This window comes from Manis pentadactyla, chromosome 12 (genome assembly GCF_030020395.1).
Source record: "Manis pentadactyla isolate mManPen7 chromosome 12, mManPen7.hap1, whole genome shotgun sequence".
Taxonomy (NCBI): Eukaryota; Metazoa; Chordata; class Mammalia; order Pholidota; family Manidae; genus Manis; species Manis pentadactyla.
In genome coordinates this window covers 70,030,681-70,057,346 of record NC_080030.1, presented here as the reverse complement: position 1 = coordinate 70,057,346, position 26,666 = coordinate 70,030,681, and positions in this window count along the sequence as shown.

Genomic DNA, 26,666 nt, shown 5'->3' with positions numbered 1-26,666 from the left:
TCGCAGGTGGAGACCCCAAAGTACAAGTTCATTCTTCTTTTATACACAGGAATGGGGACGTGTGCAGAGTGGGCCATGTGCAGAGTGGGCCTAGGTATGACCTGACCTTCACTGCAATTGTTGTCAACTTGTTCACCAACCATTTGAACCGGTTCCTTCTAGGTGGAGTGACACTCCTGACCATCCGGTGGGCGAGCCATCTACCTTTCACTGGCCGGGAGCATCCGGCCAGCCCTGGCAACTGTGTTGGTTAAATTTTTGTAACTCTTGTAACTTCTTCTTGATGTGACCTGTCTTTTACAAAGTGAAGTCACTTATAAAATGGGGTAGCTTATGTCAAGACTCTTTAGTCAGGACTCTTCAAAAAGCATAGGATACTTACCTACATAGAATTTCAGAGACAAAGATTTGTCAGAAATGTTTACTATGCTTATCCCTAGTTGTTAGCATTATAAATGCTTTTTCTTTGCAATTTTCAGATTTTCTACAATTATCATGCACAGATTTTTAAAGAAAAAATTCACAAATTTTAAAAAGATCATTAACTTGAGTGAAATTACCTGCATGTACAAAATAAAAGTTTGTGAATTTGAACTTCAGAGTATTTTCAAAGATCTTTAAGAAGGTCAGACAGGGACCGTGGGATTAGGCAGAGTAGGGTGAGGGCCTCCAGAAAAAAAGCAGAGCAAGATAATTACAGTTAGAACAACGTAGCAATGTGCAAAGAAGTCCCTATTGAAACTCTGTGATAAGTATTACGCAAAGTCAGAGTCACACTGATTCTCTAGGGTAAATATACCAGACTAGGAATATAGACATCTTCAGTGAGATCAGTCAAAACTCAAAAGACCAGCAGCAACTTAGCCTGAAATGTTTGAGTGTCCTGCAGATAAAGAAAAGTATCCTAGCATAACCCGTGACTTCACTGTAAAATTTACCTTAGCCTGCTAAAAAGCCCAGTTTATTTTAACCGTACCTATGTGCTATGTTTCCTTCTCTGATCCTAACTAAGTAATCTGCAACATAGGAAAAAGACTAATTTAGTAAGCAAGCCCAACTATAAACAGCCCAAGAAGTTAAGAAGTAAAATTCTTAACTTACTTCAGCAAACAGGCAACAACCCAGGCCACCTTGTGAGCAGGGTAGGCAGTCTTAATTGACATGCTCCCAGAGAGAAACTGCTATCTTAAGAAAGAATTAGAGCTGAAAATCTTCTCTGTTACTCATCCGGAATGAGCATTCTGGGAACACTCAACAAGTCTGCACCCCTAACCCTTTAACCTCATTCCTGAAAATCCTCAACAGCGCATAAAACCCCTAGACAACGAGCCAATGATGGGCTCTCTTGTCCCCTTCTGGCATGAGCCAAGGAGCTCTATTCTCTCACTTTATTTCTAAATAAAAGCCTATACCTTGCTCTACTATCTTGAGTGTTTGTGAAGCTCATTCTTCAGCTTCGTGAACAAGAACCCTGGCATCAAAGGTATAGCATTCAGAAGCACATTCAAGTTGGGTAGATTGAAGGAAATTTAATAAAGGGATCATTTACTAAAGTGTAAAGGTGCTTAATGTTGCTAACATGATAGTTCAGAAGCTCAGCGTTAGCAAAATGAGGAGCTATTTCTACCCCTAGATCCGAAGTGGCAATGGGACCAAGTGACATCCGGAAATGGGAAAGGGTAGCCATAAGGCAAACGGTTCCTGGCAGGGTCACTTAATACACAGAGAGCAGGAGATGTAGTAAGGGGATTAATTTTATTTCCCTCCTGTCCTCTAAGCACCTACAGGGATCCATCATAGTGGATCTCATAAGAAATTCCTCACATAAAGAACTCTTGGTTCAAGTCAATGTAAATTGGGGAATCGACTGATACAAAATCTTCCAAACAAAGGGGAAACCTGGTCAATCAAAGTTTGGACATGCCACATACAGCAAAAGGATTTTTGGGTGCAGCTAATATTGTGGGAGAAATAAGCACTGATAACAAATAAACAATTTAAAGAATCTCATTAAAGTAAAAGCTGAGCAATAAAGAATCACCAGTTTAGGGATTAAGAATCCCCTGCAATATAAAAAATGTTGCAGTTAGCAAATAAATGTGGGTAGGGTAGGGAAAGAACTAAGAAGTCTAGGACAAATTACACTAAAGAAGTTACAGGAACATGTGAGGAAAAAATTATTATAGTTTGAAAAATTGGAATCTAATAGAGGTTTAGGTACATTCAGTACCGTTTTAGCATATTTTTTAATGCAAAGAAGTATAAAAGTGAAAGTTTGTAAGGTGGGATTTGAAGTTAAAAATTTGCATTTAAAAATTATGATTTTTTAAAATTCATGATTGTTTAAAGCTAAATTTAATAATTTCTCAATTTTTCTGTCTGCTTTATTGAGTGCTAAGTTTTCAATAATGCTTAATTCATTTGAAACACATTTTTGTGAATTGCTTAGGAATGAGGTTATGTTATAAAAAGCAGAACATAGTAGCTTGCCAAAGTTTTTGGATAATTGTTTTAAGTAGTAGCATTATCCTTGGAAAATAAAATGTGACCATTTTGAAAAGATAGCATTTCCTTCAAAGGTTAAAAATATATTGACAGCCTCTGAGATTCAACAGGAATTCATCTTTAAGATAAAGCCCACATAAAAATTTTAGATACCACCTGATGGCAGAAGATAAATGGTTGTCAGAAAAATGGAAAAGACTCATTTTCTAGGTCTGAGTGGTGATTTTCCTATAACTCTGTCACATGGATAAAGTACTTGCCGTTCTGAAGCAGTCTGGCTGAAGGGAAGGAAGGAATGGCCAAGATTAATGAGATAAACAAAAATAATATTTATTTTCTGAGGCACTCTATTAACATCTCAGAGTGAGTCTGCCAGAACCTTTCTCCCAGTATCATTATGCGGATGACATAGTTAAGACATTTGTTAAGTTAATAGAGGTGGAGAACAGAGATGCCCTGCAGAAACTTTTTGGCAAAAATGAAGGGATCTGTTGCAACTCTGCATTTTGTCTGTTGCTCTTCTTTCACCTGATCTTATCACCTGTGTGTTTGAAATTTATTCACTGTTCTTTCCTCTGTTTAGAGCTGGATGAAGGAAACTTGGAATGTATGTCGTGTCATTTTTAACTTTAAAGAATAAAGATAAGCTACAGTTTAGCTGTAAAACCAGTTTCAGCAGTAAAATTATTGCTTATATCAGAGAGAGAAAGACAGTAAGACAGAGGGACATAGAAGGAAGTGTTATTTGGGTAAGTTGTTACATAAACCTTAAAAAGTGCCTGTCATCAGCCAGGTATGGTGTATGTTTGCCTGTTTTACACTCTTACTTGCTCTTGTGTTACATAGTATTTCCGAGTCAGGCTGAGTGGCCTTCCCACAGTCAGGAAAGGAATGCTTATGGGAGATAGTGCTGCCAAATATACGGATGATACATTTATCAGTGTATTGTATGATACAAATTTGAGTAATTTCCCCCTCATTTGTCCCAAACTAACTCTAACCTACTGGTGTTAAAGATAAGATGTCAGGCAGCCTTGAATGTGCATGTTGTTTCTCTGCCAGTGAGATCACTGTATCATGAAAGTACCCAAAGCATTTAAAATATCATATGCAAAATACAATAATAAAATGACCAACAGCATGTGTATGCATCCTACCTTGCTCAATATGTCCTTTTGGTTCTTTTGGTCCAATCTTCACTTCTGCGTAAGTGTGGGAGAATCTCATGGGCCCAGTAATCCCACTCTCTAGAGATAAATTGTTATTAGTAAAGTGTTTATTTTTCCAGTCTTCTGTAATGCATATTTAAATGTATATACTTTCTATATTATACATCCTAAACTATAATTTGCATTTTATATATTACAAAGCAATAGCTAAATTGCCTGATCCTTTCTGATCACTGCAGAGCATTCTACTGTATGAATGCACTACAATTTATTTAAAAAACTCTTTATTAGACAACTTTCAGGTTCTTTCAAATTTTACTAAGGAAACAATGCCTCCAATGAACTTCACAATGACATGAATTTTTGCATTTTTGTTTTCTGTAGGATAAATCCAAAATATGGAATTGTGACAGTGTACATTTAGATTGTTGGGGTGTATTGAAACATTGCCATGCATAAAGCTTGTACAATTTATATGCCAAGTAGGTGAACTCTATTTCTTTACACATTCACCACCTTTGGGATCTATAGCTCTTTGTAATTTTTGCAGGAATACTAAGAGTGCTGTCATATTGTTTTAGCTGTTGGTTTCAACTAGTTGAAAGGTTGAGTAGATTTTACTCTTTCAAAGTTGAAAATCCAAGTGGTTACTAAAACAAAGGGAATTTTTTTCCCCCAGAATACACCCATTTTCCTCATTACTTGATGTAGATTTTAAATGTTATCGTTTTTCTCTCTCTGTGGCACTTAAGGAACTCTCTGTGTTTGCCAATGTTCTTCCTGTAATGTTGTGGCTGGAATTACTGACCCTTAGCATAATGTGTGTGGACGCCTCTCTTTCTGGCAGAGTGCATTTCCCCTTGCAGCATTAACCGGGAGGGAAGGTTCTCTGTCAGCTGATGAGATTGATGCTGATCCTGACACGACTCACTAAATGCATCCTATTTCTTCCTAGCTTAATGGTTGTAGTTTTTGCAGCTTTGAAAATAGCTTCTATTTAAGATTTGACTGCTACTTGGGCTGGTTTTTTCTTTGTGTGTGTGTGTGTGTGTGAACAGTTACCTTTGTATGACAGTGTATATGATTCCTGGTTGTGTGAATTTCAGCTGAATCAGAGCATAAATGTCCAAACTCAATAGTCATTAGACACTGATAGCTGTTAAAATTTCCACCAGACACATTATTTCTGTGTGTCCAAACTTGAATTTCATAGTAACAGTAGAAACTCTTTTGCAGATTGTTTTTGAGAAATCACATTGAACTTTATGATTTTAGTAAAAGCTATGCACTTGAGATTTTAGTCCTGTGTATTAACATTTCAATATTTGATAATATGTTTTGAGGTAGAAAAAAGAAGTACTTGCTCTGGCTTTATGTGAGATTGATATTATAATATATATGTGCACATTTAGAATTGATGAGAAATGGAACCATGAGTAAATGTTTTCAGATCAGTTATGCCCAAGACCATGAGAATATGATGACCTGAAAGAAGAATTTCTGAGCTTTTATCACAGAGTGGTTCTAAGACCAAGATCTTAACATGTAAACAATTTAATTGGAACAAAGATTACTTTATCTAGAAAATGAGGATAATAGTGCTAATCCTGTCCCACATATACAATGTATTTATAACAAGACAAATCTATATTTAATATGAAATCAAATATCTAGTGTTGCCTTTTCCCAGTCTTTGTTATTACCTAATTCTATGTTTTTGCTGTTTATGTAAAAGGTTAGGAATTTTAAATGGCTGCTCTTGATATTTCATGTTAATTGCATAAATTATTCAAGTGCATAGTTTACATGTACATCTTTAGAGAGGATCACTTCCTAAAGAGAGAAATAGGAACGTAATTGAGGGGGGGGAGGTCCAGGCAAATATGCCTAATTTGTACTTCTATCTTGGTTTCCACATTCTGCATCTGATTTGTAATCAGTATCAAATGTATGTTTTAAACTAGTATCTAAAAGTCTGCATTAGGAACTTTAAAAAATATTTCCATTTTGCAGATGAAGAAACAGAAGCACAGAGGTTAGGTGACTTGCTGAGCTCACATAGCTAGTAAATAAGAGACCTGGGCCTGGAACCCAGAGCTCTGAGGATACCCACAGTTTTCCTAACCTCAGTGTTCCTTGTCATCTGGGGCATTTGTGTTCATGTACCAGTATTATATAACCTTAATGTTTCATGAATACCAGCTGAATATTAGAATTTTGTATTAAAAGTCAGGAATCTGAGATTCTAGTTTGACTTTTTTGTCTTACGAGCTCTGTGATATTTGGTTATGATTTAGATTTCCCTAAACTTTCATCTCATACTCTGAAGAGTGAGGCTAGTAATATGACCTATGTTTTTCTCATTTCACAGGAATGATGTATATGCATGATGAAAATTTTATGTAGATACTGTAAAGCTTTGTGATAGACTGTATTATTACTCAAAGTTTCCCCTGTCCCTCCCTGTAAGAGGATTTGTACTTCCCTTTCCCACTGATGGAAGATCGGGCATGGGTATTGCTTTGGTCAATGAAATAGGAGCACAACTGATATGCTTTGTTATAAGCAGAAACTTTAGATTTCTTCTGTTATAAGCAGAAACTTTAGATTTCTTCTCCTTCACTCTGTTTCTTTTCATTTTTGCTTGCAAACAAGCCATTTTTTTTTTCTGATCATAACCCTTTTTCTAATAGTTTGCTAAACATACCCATATACAGTATTAAAGAGGTTCTAACTTTGAAAAAATAAAAACTGTGATGGCCCGTTGTAATGTGTCTTTAAATAGTAACATGGGCTAGAACAAAGACAAGGGTGTGGCCATAAATCCCATTGTTAAAATCTTCAGGTAGACTAAGGTGATACCCACTCAATTCTTTTCGCTGGATAAAATCTCCCAGTGAGAAGAGATTAAGATCATGGCTTTTCCACAGAAGCCTGATACATTTAGTCTGGAGTTAGAGACATGTTCCAAAAAGAATTGTTATTGTGGTTCTTAGCACATGGTGTTGATTTGAGTCTAATAGGCAAGAAACTATGTTTTTTATAAACTAGTGGGACACCCCCTCCCCCAAATCCACCAGCCTTAACTGAAAGTGATTCAATTTTCAAAACATAATACAATGATTAAGCTTCCAATCTTTGATGGGCAGAAAACAGGATGTGAAATGGTCTCAGATGCCAAGCAGGTCGTTTTCTCTAATGTCATTCTAAAAAGGTCAAGAAGATAATGGAGAAAGACCTTCCAGAGGGCTGAGTCAAGGGCTATGGATGAGAATGGAAGAGAGAGCTACTCCTCCAGGCAGAAACAGGGCTTAATCAAGAAACATTCTCTACTGTATTGGGCTGGGGCTGCCATAACAAATTATCACAGACCAGATGGCTTAAACAACAGAAATTTGTTTTCTCATAATTCTGGAGTCTGGAAGTCTGAGATAAGGGTGCCGGGGTGGTCAGCTGGTTTCCAGTGAGGACTCTCTTCCTCATTTGTAGACAGCTTCCTTTTTACTGTGTACTCACATAGTCGTTCCTTGGTGTGGAGAAAGAGAGTAAGTTTTCTAGTGTCTCTTTTATAAGGACACTAATTGTATGGGATCAGGGCCCCAACCTTATTACCTCCTTTAACACTAATAACTTCTTTAGAGGACTCATCTCCAAATATTACCACATTGAGGGTTAGGACTTCAACACGTGAATTTGAGGGAACAAACATTCATTACATAATATGGTCTTTCAAGGTAGGGTCATTACATGCCTGCTCCAGGATTTTAGAATTACTATGGATCAGTGGCTGCATGCTTCTGCCGTTCTCCTTGTTTCTGAATGGGTATGCTTATGATGATGGGTGGTGGGGTCAGGAGGGCTGATAATTGGTTTTTTAGTTCTAGGTCTTTGGACCGAGGAGAACCACATATGGACCTAATGTTGAGACTCTCAAGAGGGTGTGAACCTCATGCCTTGTTGGGATGATGGGACTTCTGGATCACCTCCTTGTGGAGATAGGATGGGAATATTTTACATATGTAAAAGAGGATGTTCGGTATTTATGAATAAGGGAGCAGACTTATATATACATTATAATATGACTGAAATTTTTTTCTGCCTTCCTCACTATGCCCCAGCCTCCCTGTGGAAGGATTGTATATTGGGATCTCATTGATGTTAGACTTGGCAATATGACTTGTTTTTTTCAGCCAAGAAAATATGAACAAAAGTGACGTTTTTCACTTCTGAGGGGAAATGTTAAACCAGAGTGTGCTTCACTATGAGATGGACAACATCCTAGGTAAAGGTTACTCTGTCAGCCTGAGTGCTGTTGGGAAGATACTGTTGAGCACAACTGTAATGGGGATGTGGCATGAATGAGAAGAAAAGCAAACAACAACAACAACAACAAAGCTTTTGTTGTTGTGAGCCATTGGCAGTTTGAGATGGTTTGTTATCATGTATAACTGAGCCCAGGCTAACTGATAGCATCCTATATGGATGTGGGGAATTACTGTTACATTTACTGTATAATTTATATACCAGTTGGATAAAAGATTAAATATACTATTGAATTTAATTTGCTGGGGTCATGAGATTAAGAGTGAACTTCAGAGAAGTACATTTTCTTATTGAAAAGTAGCCTAAAAAAGAGTTGAACCATTTATTTTACTTGAGCATTAGTATTATAAAACCTGCTAAACTGTTCTTAACATAAATTTGAATAAAATCTTAAAATGAAGAATATAGATTGTGGAAAAGAATTAGATCTTCCAGAGAGTGGTTCAGACTCTCTTTTGCCATATCGTGATGGGGTCTAGCACACGATTTCTGCTCCCAGGATGACAAGTGTGCTGACTCATCCAGCACTATTTCATTATAATACATTTAGGATGACTTCAGCAACATTTTCTATGAACTGGCCAAAGCTATTAAGAGGCTAACTCTGTTTTTGCTAATTTAAATTCAACTGATGCTGTAATGTGGGATCTGTAGCTTATCTGGCTATTAAGGGCTTGTTAAGCTATGAATCAAGTATTACATTTTTGTACATTTTCACCATTAAATATAATGTTAATCACCAAAGTATATTAATTAGCTGATTAGAGTAACTGTTCTTTGCATCTTTGTCATTTCACTTACTCTAGAGTCAGCATTCTAAGCAACATTATGAGCAGAGAGAGAATTTTTGTGTTATAAGGGAAAAGGTCACCCAAGTATTCCATGATCTTCAGTATTCTTTTCCTAGTTGCACCAGCTACGACTCCTTCAGTCACCTCTTTGTCTTTAATCACTTGAAAGGACTGGGTCCTCATTAGTAATCTCCTCCAGTTTCTGGTGCTGAGGTAGTATTGGAGAAGGGAGATAAAATGGGCTTACTCAGCACAGCAGATAGAGTCAATTGATCTTCCAGGCAGCAAATACTTGATCAGCTCTTCTCACACATACCAGCATCATTATGTGGAGACATCTGACAGCAGTGAACAGTAACAGCCTAGTCAAGTGAGGTGCCAGTAAGATGTGCTGTAATTGTAAGGATCTTCAAGCTATGTAAATTAGGACCCAGAATAATTTGTGGGCATAAGGGCCCAAGCTAATTAACCTGAACTTTTTTTTCATCTTTCAATATCCAAAGTCATAATTCCACTGTTGAGTTTTTATGAAGTGAATATAAAATACTATCCCAATACAAAATCTCAATTTTATAGATGTGAAGTACAAATATTTGCTTGAAATTGATATGGTATGAAAAAAGAAAATCAAAACAGAAAGATTCCCCTTTATTTTATTACTATAGGGCCTAGGACTACTGAGTGCAAGGTGATCATTGACAATAGCTCAGATTGGGGAAATCTTGGTGACAAGAAAGCTAAGTGTTCTGGGAGTCAGGCCACTGAAGTTCTATGATGAGAACACCTGAAAATAGGTGACTTCCTTTCCAAAACTGGATAAAAACTAAACTATTTCTAGCACCAGTAGTATATCATTTGAGAAGTCCATATCTGTATTTTCTTAATATTACCAATAGAAATGGTAATAAAACTCATGGGAATTTCCAAATGTTGCATTCCCCAAGCTTCTAATTTTATATATTGCATCCTTACTTTATTGTTTTGCTGCTTATTTAGCATTGCACTTTATTTTAATTTTAATCAGTTTATGTTCTCTAAATATTTGAGAAGGTAAATCCATATTGTCAAACCTTCCTGCAATGTAACAAGGATAATATAATATTCTTGTTCATATTTATTCAACACCTAGTTCTGAGTGCTTATTCAGTTTTAACAATCAGCTTATGTGTTGACAACACATTTCAATTGATCACTCACTTTAGCAATTTATTGTACAATGGCTTGGCTAAGGCCTGTATTTATTTTAGTACACATTTTCAGCATTGACATCCCCTGCTGTGTAAACAGGGCCATTATTGAGGAAGAGCAGTTTTTCTTAATATGTACTGAAAAAAGATTAAATTCTTTCCATTGGGAAAAACAGATAAGAAATGAGTACCCAAGAAATAATCATTGGTGTTGCTGTTCTCATATAAGATATTATATATATTTGTATGTATTTAATATTTATATAATATTTTCATATATATTATATATTTTTATTATATATACATTATATAAGTATATATACAGATACACCTAGTATAGGATCCAGTAGGAGTCTGTGAATATACTGAGAAATAGAGAATCAAAAATGGAGATATTTCAAAATGGTTTCAACTTGGTTCATATATACTTCAGAATATTTAATAACATGAGAAGTGATCATAAGCAACCGAGTACAATTTTAGATCTGAAAGAGCCTTCAGAAATCACTTTGTTCAGTTCCATTCATTTTAGAGATGAGGAAAATGACCCAGACATGCCCAGTGTCATAGTGTAAGGGAGTAATAGAGTTGAGTCTTGAATAAACAAGTCTTTGTGGCTCATCAGTGCTCTTGGTTCTGCTCAAAGTTGACTCCTTATGATCTTAAAAATTGAAACTTAGTGAATTTATTAGGGGGAGGCCAGGGCATAAAACTTCTATCAGTGTTTTCTCTTTATGAGACTAGATGGGCATAGGTTGGTATTATGACCTAGTAAAATGGTGATTTCCTTGAACTGAATTTTAAAATTCGTTTTGGGGAGGATTAGTAGGAATTTAGAAACATATTTAATTGCCACAAAACAGGTGTAATTTCCTACAGGTCTTTTATCTGGTCTGTATCTTATCTTTTCTTTCTATGTGCAATTTCTTTTCCTCCTGGATATAGAATTTTATCAAAATTCTGTTCTATTATTTGTGATAGGTGGGATTGTCTATTGCAATAAAATGAATAACAGTTATTTTTCAAGCATATTTTTCTGAACACTGTTAGGTGGGAATGTGACTTCCGTAGACCATTAACTCTAACATAGGCCCATGGAGCAGGCCTCGATTAGTAAAATGCTCCCAGAATCTCTCTATCTCTTTTACTCACTCTACTCCTGGCAAATAAGGGTGACTTATCTGATTATAGAATTGGGAAAAATGAACTCATTTTGTTTGTCTCTGTTCTGCCTTTTGTTCGGTTGGGGGCTAGTTTCCGCCCAGAGTGAGGACAGCTTCTGCTGTTCAGTGCTGCCTAGAATGAGACGATAAATCTGCCTAATTCTTGGATTTAGTTAGTAGGATTGTTCTGGTTCTCATCGTAAACTAAGTCCTCCAATTCAGTCTTTATGGCAAATAAATGCAATGTTTATTTTATCTATATCCCTTCCTTATCTAAGTTTTCAATTTGGAATAAACAAGGGCCTTAGACAACTCATCAGATGCTCCGGGCACAGACTAATTAAAAATATAACCCATCAAATATAGTATCTAAAAATTAGCTTAAGAACATTGTAGGGAGCAGGAAAACTCCCCTTCCCCCCCCCCCCCCCGTTAGCTATATTAGTAAATTCTTGAATGAGGGAGCACTCTTAAGCTAGTTAGAAATGAAGGAATTCCTCCGCATGATACCTTCTTTATGTTGTAGCCCCAATCTGGTTCCAGATGGTGGATCTTTCTCTGCCCCCCTTCTGGGAGTTGGTGCTGGACACTTAACTTTCTCAGTCTCTCTCTCAGGAACCCATCAACCTTGCACATTCAGTATTCTTAGAATCTTAACAATCTCACACTTGTAAGCTTCTTTCTCAAAAGAAACTCACATTTTAATGTTTATTTATTTTCATGTCCACATTTTTTCTCCTTCCTAGTCTTTTTCTCCTACATTCCTGCAATATTCCTTCCCAAGTCCCCCACACTCACATATAACATCCATATGTGTGTCTATATTTCTGTGTAATATACATATTCCTTACATTTTTGTAGTGTAGAAAAATGATTGATTTGTATTGACCAACTCTCATCCTCTTTGCCACTTACATGACTGACATATTGCTATTCCTTTTCATACTCACTAAAGAGGGTTTTCTGGAACTGACAGTCTGAGAGAATCCCCCAACTTCACCTAGAGCCCTTGAAGAAGAAAGTCAAGAATGCCTATGCAAGGCCCATTGCAACCTGCAAAGCTAGGTTAATGCTTGGTATTGAGGTGCATTTGTAAATTTGATTTTCTTGAGAAAGAAATATGTGCTACTAAGTAGTGTACAGTGAGCTTCAGGGAAAAGTCATTTTTCTTTATCTGCTTCACTTTATTCTGACTACAACTTGTAATATTTCATATCCTGCAAATCTTCACTTGGAGCACAGTGAAAAGAACCAATAGAAATTTCCTTCTTTTGGAGCCATATTGTTAGAAAAGGAGAGATTTTACAAAAAAGTAGAAAATGATTAGTGCCTCCTTGATAAAATAGTGTAAAGGTAATGTGAACTTAAAACTTTCCAAGAAGCTAAAGGCTAGACCAAATTTAACTGGTGTTCAAAGAATCTTGTCCACAAGGACTTGAAATTCAGGTCGGCTACTGAGAATAAATTAAACTATTTAGAAAGTTTTTTCTGTGACACTAGAATTACTTCACTTCAAGGATAAAGGTTAAGATCACTTAAAGACTAAGACAAAGTTTACTGAAAATCAGCTGGGCTGAGAGGGTGGTGAGTAAATTGCTCTGTGATGGAGTGGAGAAAGGGAGCTCTGCAAAATAATGAAAGACCTCTGTTAAGGAGAGCTCAACCCCAGCTCACATCAGCTTTGAAGACTGAGAAGCAACGCAGGTTATGGTGATGTGAAAATGAACGTGTGATCAGGAAAGATACTCAGTTGATTGGGAGGTGGATGAAGAGCCCAGAGCAGTTTGTCCTAATGGAGAGTAAGAGAGTTTTAAAAATGAAATTTTGGCTTCATTAAGAAGTATAGTTCTAAAAGATCAACAGGAAATGAACTATTGACTATGTGTTGACATTTCAGGCCATAAAGGGACTAGAAGTAACATAAACATACCCTCAAATATGCTGATACCTTTGAGTGACATTTACATGGGAGGAAGGTATTAAAATCATATTTCCCTCACTCTTCTGGCTATGTGTCAAGGTTAGGAAGTTAATGACCTTTTCTAAGGAGTTACTAATTTATAATTCCTGGTTTTGCTGCAGTGGCTTTTTGGGCATTGGGAACAATATCCAAATTGACTGCAGGTCCTGATGACCTTCAGATCCTCTCTGTTGACAAACAGTGCCCTCTCAGGCTGATTTTGTGTATCATTCTTTTCAACATTAACCACAAGAGTAAGTGAAATCGAAGTCACATCCTAGAGCTAATAATGAAAGATAATAGTGTTTCCAAAGCTTTGTCATATTTCTGTTAATACCAGGTGAATGACAGAGCAAACCTTCCCTTATATCATGTGATTCTTTCCTTCTAGAACAGAGGTCACATATAACAGGCTTTGAGCTCAAAATGGCTTATACATAATTTTTCTTTGTTCTTTTAAGTTTGATAAAAATTGAGACTGTTAACACAAGAATCCAGATCTTCAGATTCTCTTGAATGATAAGAAGATCTGTCACTACTTTTTCCTCTTCCATCAAGGCAATGACTTGATGTGACTTGATGGAGTAGAATTGTGCTACATATCCAAGCAGAGCAGGCACTTCCCAATGATTTTATGTCAGACCAACATCAGTACCTTACCTGAGTGTCCTCATGGATATCTGAATATGTGACTCGGCTTTTGACTGTCCAGCACTTTAGTTACTGCTGTACCCTTCTTCACATTGTGTCCTGCCAACCTTTTAACTTATCTTGCCGGTAATATTATTTTCTTATACATTTAAAAAACAAAATGTTAGAACAGTCTGGCAAAATCAGTCCTTAGCTTCCTTCCTAGCAATTATGTCAAACTGTCACTTTGACTATCCTTTATTTCAAATCTCACTGCATCAGTCATATTGTGGGTGGTGGTGAAGATATTAACAAATAAATAGAAGTTGGTCAATAGAAACATTTGTTTTGTGCAAAAAAATTCAAAATTCATGTTGTCCTTTGGGTTCCTTTCTCTTTTTCTGACAACACTTTGATATGTTGTTTTTTTCTCCTGAGATCTAACTGACCTATGTCACTTTGCTGCCTTTCATCGGTCTGGCAATGTGCTACATTAATGATGATATTTCAGAGGGTGGATGTGTGAATACCTTAGGCGAGCTGCTGTAGAGGGAAGAAAACTCTCTTACTTTTCTTTGACTTAAATTTGAGTGGCAAAGCCCCAGCTTGTTGCCCTGATTCAGCAAGTGAAATATATTAGGCTACACATATCTTTATTGTAATTCCAGTTATGGGAGTGACCCATGAAACAGATTACAACTTACTGCCTTTAGCACATTTTTCATAGTTTTTAGTTTGTAGCTGAATCTTTAATATAGTGTTTACCCAGACATTCACCACTGTGATCTTTTTCTGATGGATATGGAGAGAGTGTTAGTTATCCTTATTTATAAATAGTATTAACATAAGATTAGGTAATAAATATCAGAAAAAGGCAACACTAGATGTGTATTTGATTTCATGTTAAATGTAGATTTGTTTTGTTATAAATACATTGTTTTGCATGTGGGACAGGAATGATGTTATTATCCTCATTTTCCAGATAAAGCAACCTTTGTTCCAATTAAATTGGTTGCATGTTAAGATCTTGGTCTGAGAAACCACTGAGTGATAGAAGCTCAAAAATTCTTATTCTAGTTAATCATATTCTCATGGTCTTGGGCATAACTCATCTGAAAAAATTTACTCACAGTTCCATTTCTCATTAATTCTAAACATGCACATATATATCATAATATCAATCTCACATAAAGCCAGAGCAAGTACCTCTTTTTCCTACCCCAAAACAAATCATTAAACTAGAAGACAACATAGTGAGTGAGACACAAGTAGATTTGAGAAGAAAGCAAACAGTTTAAACAATAAGTAACAGAGTTTATAAAAAATTATAAAAAGAACATTGACAGTATATTCCAAGGTTGTAGATCTATAAATACTGTGACCACAGGAACTAGTTTCATTCACCTTTGACTCTCCAGTGCTAAGCTGCATGCTGGTGTATGGGCAATGACTCAGCACCTGTCAGGTGAGTCACCTTGACCTTATAGGTACTTAAAATGGAAAACAATGTTATTATAGAGAGTTTCATCCCATCTGAAAGTTTTTTAGATTGATTTCCACATTTTGACTGAACTCAATCACACTCAAGATCACACTAAGTTGCTCTATGATACTTCTTTTTACTTTTATTATTTCAATCAAAAATAAATTTATAGCAACCTATTTAACTGATCTTGTGACCCACTAATAAGTTGTAATCTGTATGTTTGAAAATTACTGTAATAGAGTTTCTAAAAGCACAAGAAACTAAGTTGGTACCCTTAAAATGATTTGGTTTTTAAACAAGTATGTATAAAACATCTTAGAGATGTCAGTCAGGCTTCCATAGCTTCAGTGCGACCTTCTCATTTTTGAGGTCATTCGTGATAGGAAAGCTTCTAACATGGCTCCTAAGATTTCCCACTTCCCTGGTGTTCATGCCTTGCATAATCCCTGGGATGGTGAATGTGAAGGATTTTACTCCATGGTTATGTTACCTTATATGCACAGTTGATCTCAAGGGGATTTATCAAGGGGCTCATCAATTCTAAACATGCACATATATATCATAATCACATGAGCCATTTAAAAGATGAGAGTTTTCTTGGCTAGTGGCAGAAAAGTAAGTCAGAGATTCAAAGCATGAGAAGAATTTGATGCTTAATTTGAAGATGGAGGGGACAATATGACAAGGAATGTGGGCAGCCTTTAGGACCTGAGAGTGCCCCTCACTAATAGCCAGCAAGAAAATGGGGACCTCAGTGCTACAAAAGCAAGGAATTGAGTTTGGCCAACAATACGAAGGAGCAATAGATTTTTCCTCAAAAGCTCCAGACAAAACTATCTTGACTGATAACTTGATTTCAACCTTTTGAACACAAAGCAGAGAACTCAGCCATGCTGTACCAGACTTCTGACCTACAGAACTGGAAGCTAATATATTTATGTTGTTTTATGCTGACAGTTTGTGGTAATTTGTTATACAGTAATAGAAAATTAGTATAACAACCAAGGCAAATTAATATAAAAACCAAGAATTTGTTATTCTTGATCATAAAAAAATCTTTTTACTAATCCCTTTCTCTTTTTTATTAAAGTATTGTTGATATACAATCTTATAATGGTTTCAAGTATACAACACAGTGGTTCAACAGTTACCCACATTATTAAATCCTCACCCCAACTAGTGCAGTTAATATTTGTCAACATGCTACAGAATCATTGTCTATATTCTCCATGCTGTACCACCATCCCTGTGACCAACTTATATTAATTATTGAGAACTTTTGTGTCCCTTTATCCCTCTCACCCTCCCCACTTACCCATCTCAACCCCTCCCCCTTGGTAACCACCAGTCACTTCACAGTGTCTATGAATCTACTGCTATTTTGTTCATTTTTTTTTTAATTCCACAAATAAGTGAAATCACATAGTATTTATCTTGGTTTCTGGCTTATCTCACTTACCATAATGCCAACTAGGTCCACCCATGTTGTCACAAATGACAGGATTTCTTTCTTTTTTTATGGCTGAATAATAGTCGATTGCATATATGTACCATCATTTCTTTATCCATTCACCTATTGATGGTCATTTAGGTTGCTTCCATGTCTTTGCTATTGTAAATAATGTGGCAATAAACATGGGGTGTATATATCTTTTCAGATCAGAGATTTTGTTTTCTTTGAGTAAATTCCTAGTGTTGTGATTGGATTCCTTTTCTAAAATTTTTGTGTTATCTATTATAGGCTTTAGGTTTGGGGTTACCATAAGGTTCATAGATAGTTTCATAAGTATATAACAGTCTATATTAAGTTGATTATCACTCTATTTCAAGCACAATCTAAAGTAGTTTTTTAAAATTCTTCTTCCTTCACACTTTATGTATTTATGAGCCCTTTATGAAGACATCATAATCTGCATTTTTTGTATCCATTGACTGATTTTGTGTGTAGGTGATTTTACTACTTTTGTTTTGCTTTGTTTTGTTTTTAACTTATATTTGTTTGGTAAATAATTGGACTGCTATCTTTACTGTGGGTTTATTTTCACTGGTGAAAAATATATAGGCTTAACATTTCCATTTACAGGAGTCCCTTTAACAGATCCTGTAAGGCCAGTTTAATGGTGGTGAATTTCTTTATCTTTCATTTATCTGGGAAACTTTTTATTTCTCCAATTTTGAATGATAACCTTGCTGAGTAGAGGATTCGTGGTTGAAGGTCCTTTTGTTTCAGTGTATTAAATATTTCATGCCACTCTTTCTGGCCCACAAAGTTTCTGCTGGGAAGTCCCTGTCAGCCTGATGGGGTTTCCCTTGTAAGACATTTTTTGCCTCTTTAGTTGCTTTCAATACCCTCTCCTTTTCCTTAATTTTTGTAATATTATTATATGTGTTGGTGTTGTCTTCCTTGGGTTCTTTTGTTAGGGGCTCTCTGTGCTTCCAGAACCTGAGTGTCTATTTCCTTCCCCAGATTGGGGAGGTTTCCAACAAATGTTTCTTCAAAGAGACTTTCTACTCCTTTGCCTCTCTCATCTCCTTCTGGTACCCCTATTATGAAAATATTGTTTTGTTTATAGTAGTCACACAGCTCTCTTAGCCTCCTCTTGTTTCTAGAGATTCTTGTTTTTCTGTTCTTCAGATTTGTTGTGTTCCTGTTCTCTAATTTCCATCTCATTGTCTCCTCTACTTGCAGCAATCCATTATTCATTCCCTCCACTATATTTTTCATTACATTTATGGTATTCCTTACCTCTGAGTGGCTCTTTTTCAACTCTTCTCTTTGTTGAAGTCATCCCTGAGATCATCAATACTCTTCTGCAGATCAGTGAGCATAATATTTATGACTGTTACTTTGAAATCTTTATTAAGAAAACTGGTGACCTCCACTTCATTTAGCCTCTCTCTATTGTCTTATCTTGTACTGTTGTTCGGAACATATTCCTCTGCCTCCTCATTTTGTCTGGGTTTCTGGGTTTCTTTCTTTTTATTAGATAGATCCATTATGCCTCCTGCTCTAGAGGAGTAATGACTTTATGAGGAAGGCATTCTATGATTTCCAGAAACTCAAGATTCTTTACTCACCAGTGCCTGTTTCTCCTTTGCAGAGGAGTTCCAGTTGCTGTTGGGCTATGGGCAGGGATGCCTTTCTGCCTGTCTGCCAGAAGTGGTTCATCTTTGTTAGCAGAGGCTCTTGGTTAGCTGTGCTGCCTTTCTGCATGTCTGCCAGCAGTGGCTGGTCTCAGTCTGCTTCAGGTGACAGCTTACCTCATCTGGCCCTTTGGGAGCTTAGCAGTGGTGCTTGTGCTGAGATAATTGTGGGTGGGGCTCCCCTTTGCCTGCCTTGCAGTGATTGCAGTGTTGCTGGGCTGATGGGGTGGGTAGGTGCACAGGCGAGCTCTGTGTGGAGCTGGGCTGCCAGTGAGGAGGAAGGAGAGCTCTGAGCTGGCTCCCTCGGGCACCTCCCCAATTGGGCTGAGACAGGGCTCAGAAAGCAGGGAAAGCCTCCCTCTTCCTTCTGATGCTGCTAAATCTTTCAATCTGTTGCCTCTGTGTTAGATCTCAGTGAGATCAACAGAGCTTGCTTATCCTCCACATGGGGCAGGAGTCTCAGCCTCCCAGAGTGCTCTAACTCTCCCTGATGTCCATCTCCATTAATTACCAAAGCCCAGTGCAATATGGACTTATGTTTCCAGAGCAGCTCTCCAGGGCCAGGTGTGAGTTCCAGAGTGCTATCGCCTCCACACTCCATTCCTCTTCCTCCCACCTGTGGGCTAGGATGGGGGTAGGCCTGGAGTCCCAGTTGATCATGGTTCTGCCACTTTTTCCTTCTCTGTGTGGGCTTCTCTTCTTCCCTAGGAGTAGGTGGTCTGCTCTGCAGTTTTCAGGGTTAGTTGTATTTCAGGGTTAGTTGCTTCCTTGTGTGTGTTTGAGGAGGTTTCTGCCTTGCCTTCCTACTCTGCGATTTTTCTACCACCAGAATTACTAATCCCTTTCTTATATTTATTGTTGTATCACCCAAGCTTGCATCCCTAAATGTGATTATTTTTCTTTCTTTAACTTTACAAAAATGGAACCATACTATGTTTTCTTTTGTGTCTAGCTTATCTCAACATGAAAAGTTTGTGAGATTTATCTGTCATTTTTTTCATTTCATTGCAGTGAAATAACATTGACACGAATGTAACAATCTATTGGTCTATTCTTCTTGATGGACCTTTTGGTCCTTTGGATTGTTTCCTGTTTTTGAGTACGAATATCCTTGCATATGTCTTTTGTGTGCATATTCATACATTTCTGGTTGTTTTATATCCAGGAATAGAATTGCTGGGTCAAAGGTCTGGGCTTAGCTTCCATGGATAGCATCAACATATTTTCCAAAATAGTTTGGTGGGTAAGCTGTAGGGCAACTCCCAGTATATTTATTTCACTTCCTGCTGTACATGTCTGTGATATATGATAAGATATACTTGGTTATTCAGATAATCAAAATATATTTCTCAGATATATTTGATCTTTATCTGTGGTTCCAAAAAATGCTTTAGAGCCATTAAAGTGATATGGATGTCTTGTGTTAATGAGGAGACCTTTGGTCCCCACCACGGGCAGGGGCTGGTTGTCAGGAGGTCCAACCATGTGATTTAGAGGGTTGGAACTTTCTGCCCCTACCCTCAACCTCAAGAGAGGGGAGAGGGACTGGAGGTTAAGTCAACCGATGGCCAATGATTTAGTAATCATCACTGTGTAATGAAGCCCTCACAAAAGCCTATGGGAACTGCGTTTTCTTCTTTTCCATTCTGCTTCCCTGTCTGAGAGAGTTGCCATGATTGGAGAACCAGAATGCTTCTATGTTCCGCTGAGCCAGGCCCCAGGCTCCACAGGTACAGAAGCTCCTTTATTTGGGATTTTGTCCTATGTATCTCTTCATCTGGCTATTAATTTGCATCCTTTATAGTATCCTTTATTAAAATTTATTATTTTTAAATTATTATTTATTATTAATGATTTATTAAGTGTTTTCCTGTGTTCTAGGAGCTACACTAGCAAATTAATTGAACATAAGGAAGGGCTCATTGGAACCTCCAGTTTGTCAGAAGCACAGGCTACATCCTGGAGCCTACACCTGGTGTCTGAAGTAGGGGGAGGAAGTCAGTTTTATAGAACTGAGCCCTTAAGCTGTGGAATATGATACTATTTCCAGGTAGATATTCAGATTTGAGATGAATTCTTGGACAACCTGGTGTTTAAGAATTGCTTGATGTCTTGAGTGGGAAAACTCTCTCCCACACACACACTGGATTTGGGTCTGGGAATCCCAACATAATGCTTTTGTGTAATTTTTTTCCCATGAGATAGAATCTATGACTGGTTTTTAACCAATGGAATATGGCAAATATGATATGGTAGATGTCATTCCCTTCATTGTGTTATGCTACATAGGAAAAGTGATAGGATGTCACTTTCATGACTTTTTTATGTTATATAAGACTTTGAACAGACTGGAGCAAGAGACTTCCTTATTGGCTTTGAGGAAGTGTGTTGCCATGTGTTGAGGGGGCCAATAGAGAGGATCATGTGGCAAGGAACTCTGAGTAGCCTCTATGAGCTGAGAGTGGTCTACTGTCAGCCAGCATGAAAATGGGGACCTCAGTCTAAAAGGAAATAAATTTTGCCGACAACCTGATGATTTGGGAGATTCTTCTCCAGCCATAACTCCTGATGAGAATGCAGCCTGGATGACTCCTTGATGGCAGTGTTCTGAGACTCTGAGCAGAGAACTCAGCAAAACTGGTTAGATCAATAGAAACTGTGAGATAATTTGATGCACAGAAACTGTAAGATAATAACTGTGTATGGTTTTAAGATCCTAAATTTGGGGTAATTTGTTATGCATCAAAGAAGACTAATACAATAGCTATACCAATTTATATTCCCAGGAGTAGTATATAAATGGTCATGCTTGGTCTGTGTGGTATAGTTGTTTTTTTAATTTTAGCCATTTCAGCAGATGTGTAGAATTATCTCACTGAAGCTTTTATTTGTACTCCCCTAGATCCTATTGAAGTTAAGCAGAATTTCATAAACTTATAGCCATTTGTTTTCCTGAAGTCCCTGTTAAAGTCCTTATCCATTTTCTCTTAAATATCTTTTTTCTTACTGATTTAGCAGTTTTAATTTTTCTAGATATGAACTTTTTGTTGCTTAATGTATTGCAAATGTATTCTACTACCTTATGACTTGTCTTTTATTTAATATGTGTTTGTTGAACAATTGTTCAAAATTTCAGTATTTTTCTTTGTGGTGGTGTCTTCTGTCTTTCTCTGCTCTGAGACCATGAATATATTCTTCTACATTAGATATTTACAAGTTTTATTTTGTGTTGTGGTATTTTAATTTACATTTATAATATACTCATAGTTAATTTTTATATTAAATGTATAGTAGGGATCACTTTTTTTTTTTTTTTGTATAGATATCCAATTGGCCCAGCACTGCCCAAATCTACCCACAGTATTTATGGAGCTACTTTATTATAAATCAACCTTAAATAGATAAGCACATGTTACTGGGTCCCTATTCCTTGTCAATGGTCAAGGTGTCTTTTCTTGACTAATATCATCCTATCTTAGTTAACTAAAATTTATGATTAATCTTGATATCCAGTGAGTCAAGTCTTTCCTCAAAGTTTCTTTTCTACTTTCTGTGTCAAGATCAACAGACAACAAAAATGATCTGTGAAATAATGGTAAGAACAATCATTTCCTAATCCATAAACATGGTGTATTTATTTAAGTTCTTTTTAATTTCTCAATACTGTTTTATATTTTTCTACAAAGTTGTCTTAATCATCTGTTGCAATATTTATTACCTATGCATTTAATATTGTTGATGCTATTGAATATTTTCTCCCTAATATTTTATTTTTTGTTAATATTGAAATAACAAATGCAATTGATTTGCTAGACTCACTTATCAATTTTAATAATTTATTTATAGATACTTATATTTTCTGTAAATAGTAATAGTTTAACTTCTATCTTTATAACTGTAACATTTCTTTTTTTTTTACACTATTATACAGACTAAGAGTTCTAATAAAATATTAAATTTGAGTGATGGTACCATGTACCCTTATTTCGTTATTGATCTCAAAATAGAAGAATTCAATATTTCACATTAAGTAAGTATTTGTTGTTGTATTAAAAACACTCTTAATAATATTAAGGTACTTCCCATCTGTTCTTAGTGCATGCAGTTTTTAAAAAATGAATATTGAACTTTATCCAAGGCCATTTTAGTGTTCCTTGAGATGACTATATTAACTTTATCATTCTGTTAATGGCATGAGATACATTGATTTTGGAACATTTAAAATCTTTCCATTCCTGTAATATATTCAAATTTTATATGTTTCTGGGCTTGTTTATATATATTGTTGAGGCTATATTCTCTTATATTCATATCTTTGTGAAGTTCATTATCATTGATGTTTGCCTCAAAAATTGAACTTGTGAGTAGTTCTTTCTCTCATAATCTGGAACCATTTGTATAATGTTGGTATTATTTTTCTCCTAAAATATTTGAATTCTCTGGTGATGTCATCTGGCACATGATTTTCTTATTGGAAGATGTTTGATTGAATAGTGAATTTCTTTTATAGTCATAGGACTATTCAGATTTTTAATTTTTAAATATCATTGTTGGTAAATATAATTAAAAATTGTTTATTCATCTAAATTGTCTAATATATTGACATCATAATATCTTAATTTTAATGCCTCTAAAAACTGTAGTAATAGTGTCCAATTTATTGTTCCTTATTTGGGTATTCTCATTATTTATCTCAATCAGTATCATTAGCAGTTTATCAATTTTATTCATTTTTCTCTTTTAATAACTTTTATTGTCATTAGTATTTTCTTCTGCTGCTGGTTTTAACTTTCTGTGATTTATCTGACTTCTTAAAATATGAATTTAGGTTGTTGGTTTTCATCCTTTGGTTTATGCATGTAATGCTTTAAATTACTTTTTAAGTATTGTTTTGCTGTGGCACATTAGTTTTCATGTCATACTTTATTAGCTACTTTAAGTACTTTGTAATTTTATTGTGTTTTATATTTGACTTATAGATTATAAGTGTAAGTATTTCTTAATTTACAGAAACTTGGAGATAGTTTAATTATCTTATTTTGAAATTCATTTCTGACTTAGTTCTGTGACTTAAGATCTTTCATCAGTGATGGAATTTTCCCAGGTAGTATCTCTTTAAATAGTTCACTGATCTTTTTTTCATGTTTTTTCTTTTACTTCAATTGTATGAATAACAAATCCTTTCTCTGTCTTTTATATCATTTATTGTCTTTTTTGTATTTTTCTATCTTGTCTCTGTACCATTTTGGATATATTAGGTTTATATTTTAGTTCACTGAGTCATTCTTCAGCTGTGTCTAATCTGCTGGCCCAATGATCTACTGAGTTCTTTATTTTGGTTGTATAATTGCATTATTTACTGTCTGGAATTTCCCCTTGGTTAAATTTTATGATTTCCAGCTCTCTGCTGAAATTTCCAGTCTTTTTTCCTACCTTTTACTATAAGGCAAAACCACTCATTTTAAAGCATGTGGATGATAACCTTAATCTGTGGACCTTAAAAGTGTGTTGTTTCTCTTGTCTTTTGCTATTGCTTTTCAATCATACCTTCTTGTCCACACATGTACAACTATTTTTAAATTATGAGCTGATGTTATGTTCACAATATTGTATAAATAAATCATTTAATGTTTAGAGTGATGTCCACTTCCTTTTGAGAGAATTTATATTTATTTCTGCTTTGTAGTTCCCTGAAAACTAAAGCCACTTAACCTCAGATCACCTTAATACATTTTCAGGGACTGGTAAGATTCAAAGTTGGGCTGCAGTTCCTATGAGGTCCATTTCCATTTCCAGTTCATCTTTATTTCTATTAGTCCTTTAGAATCCCAATCCATAGTGAGGTGGGTATACCTAAAATCTCACACATGGTGAATCTTAGACTTCAGTAACTGTTCCCCTACCCCAATGAGACTATCCAAAATTCTGCTCAATCTCTTAGTCTCTCAGGTACTCCCTCTACAGTCAGTTAATGCCCTCAGGGGAAAATTAGCCCCCAAAAGTGGCTAGTACTATAGTATAGTATAGTATAGAATAGTATAGTATAGTATAGTATATATAATATAGTGTAATATGGTACAATTGTTGGAAACGTGTTGAGCTTTTTATTTAATTTTCATCTCTTTTGTGTTATTTCTGACTTTATATAAATTCTTAATAAAATTCTTAGAGACTAGGGGCTTAGGGTTCATTGAATTTTCTGATTAATTGGTGCTCAAGCTTATAATCTTTTTATGTTGATGAGAAAAAAAAAGCATTTGCAACCACTTGACTGACTTAGTTGGAAGGACTCACCTTCCTTGGTTTCCGTAGTTCCCTGATATTTGTTTTACAAATTTTTTATTATCTTAAATGCTTTCAAGCAACCTAAAAAATATAATTTGTCTAGTTTATTTAGATAGCCACAACTGGAGAGTTAGCTTCAATTATCTACCATTACTGGAAATAGATGTCTTCCAAACCCTTAGTTATTGTTTATATCTTATTAAAAAAGTGCTCATAAAAAGTTTACATGGCAAGAAGGATTTATTTATGTTGTTAAATATTTTTGAGTTGAGTATCAGATAGTCCTCTCTTAAGTGAGAATTTTTTAATTCCTTTTCACTAGGAAAATATTCTCCTTGAGGAGATACTTGCTTTTACTTTCCAAAACTGAAATAAATTATGCTGTTTACCCTGCAAATAAAACTTATAACTTACCTAGAGCTGTAGTTTTGGTATCCTGTTTTTTTTTTTAGATATTGCGTTAAAAACTCTACAAAGATTTGTTGACATCCTTTTAATGCCCAACCAATGACTTTGGAGAGAGTAGTTGGTTCCTGAATTTACATTTATTCCTTGGGAGAGCTTCCTGCGTATACTATAACTTGAACATTTCAATTAAAATTTTTGGTTTTATTTCTTCATAATTAAACTGAAGATCCATGGCAGAAAATAATTTGTGATTTTGCTGAGGCATGAACTCAATTCATGAACTCTTTGAGGCTGGTGTGGTGAGTGGGAAAAGTCAGCTCTTAGCTGGTGACTCAGCCCAACTGACCACCCAGCACTCAGATATGCTGCTTTCCATGCATCATTCAGATTTATTGCTTTCTATTTAACTCTCTATAGTGATATTTTAAAACTTGAGGGTTGGGAAAAGTTCCAGAAACTATCTGCTCTGAATATCAAGGGTCTAGTGTGTTTCATTTTAATTAGTAAAGAGAATGTGATTTTTTTTCTCACTTAAGTTTTGAAAGCTTACCACAGCTATTGCAGAAACATACTTGAATATACAGTAGCAAAAGCACCTTGAAGAAATGAGCTAAAAATTGTATGAGGAACTCTATCCTGATCAACTGTGGAGGCTAACCACATTAGACCATTTGTAAACATGTGCAACCTTATCTAGAAATATCTGGCATTCTCCATTTAATATATCAAAGTAAGGTGGTAGAGAGTTTGTGTCCTTCAAGATATGCAGATTGACATGTGGGAGGTTGAGAAGCATTCTGATCTTGGGCACTAAAAGGTAAGTTCTTAAAACAGATTTTGATAATTTACTTAAAAAACCTTTACTAATATAGTACAGTATAATTGTTGCAAACTTCTTGAGCCATTTTATGTAATTTTCTTCTTTTTTATATTATTTCTCACTTTTTATAAAAGCTTAATAAAGTTCTTAAAGACTAGGGGCTTTGGGTTCATTGAATTTTCTGATTAATTGGTGCTCAAGATTATAATCTTTTTAAATTGCTGGGGGAAAAAAAGCATTTGCATACACTTGACTGACTTAGAATATACTGAACATAATTGAATTTCCTTTTTTTGGATTATGACACAATAAATGATAGTAATGGTGGCCATTCAGAACATCAGAGTTTCCGATGTTGTTTAGGAAACTGAACTAAATTTCTTCTGATTTTTTGATTCATTGTAAATGATTTTCTCAAACTGCTTGATATTAGATTGTTTCTTTGCAATTCAACGTTGTCCCTTAGGGCTGTAGACCAAGATCATGTAATGGCATGCAAATAATGGTTAATGGAGACAGTACATCTAAGTATTGGGAATGGAATTTTATTTATATTAATTTTGGGAGATGGAATATACACTTTTTTGGGGGAAGGATTAGAGACTCAAACTAAAATGGTTAAACATATCTGAAGTAGAATTTACATCATTTGATATGATATTAGTGTAAGTTTGGCATCGTTTCTGGCTAGCTAAATGATTGATACTTAATCTGTAATTGAAGAAGCTATGGCAGCAATTTCCTGTAATAGCTTACAAGCTGTATCTAACTTCTCCTTGGGGGAAAATTTCAATT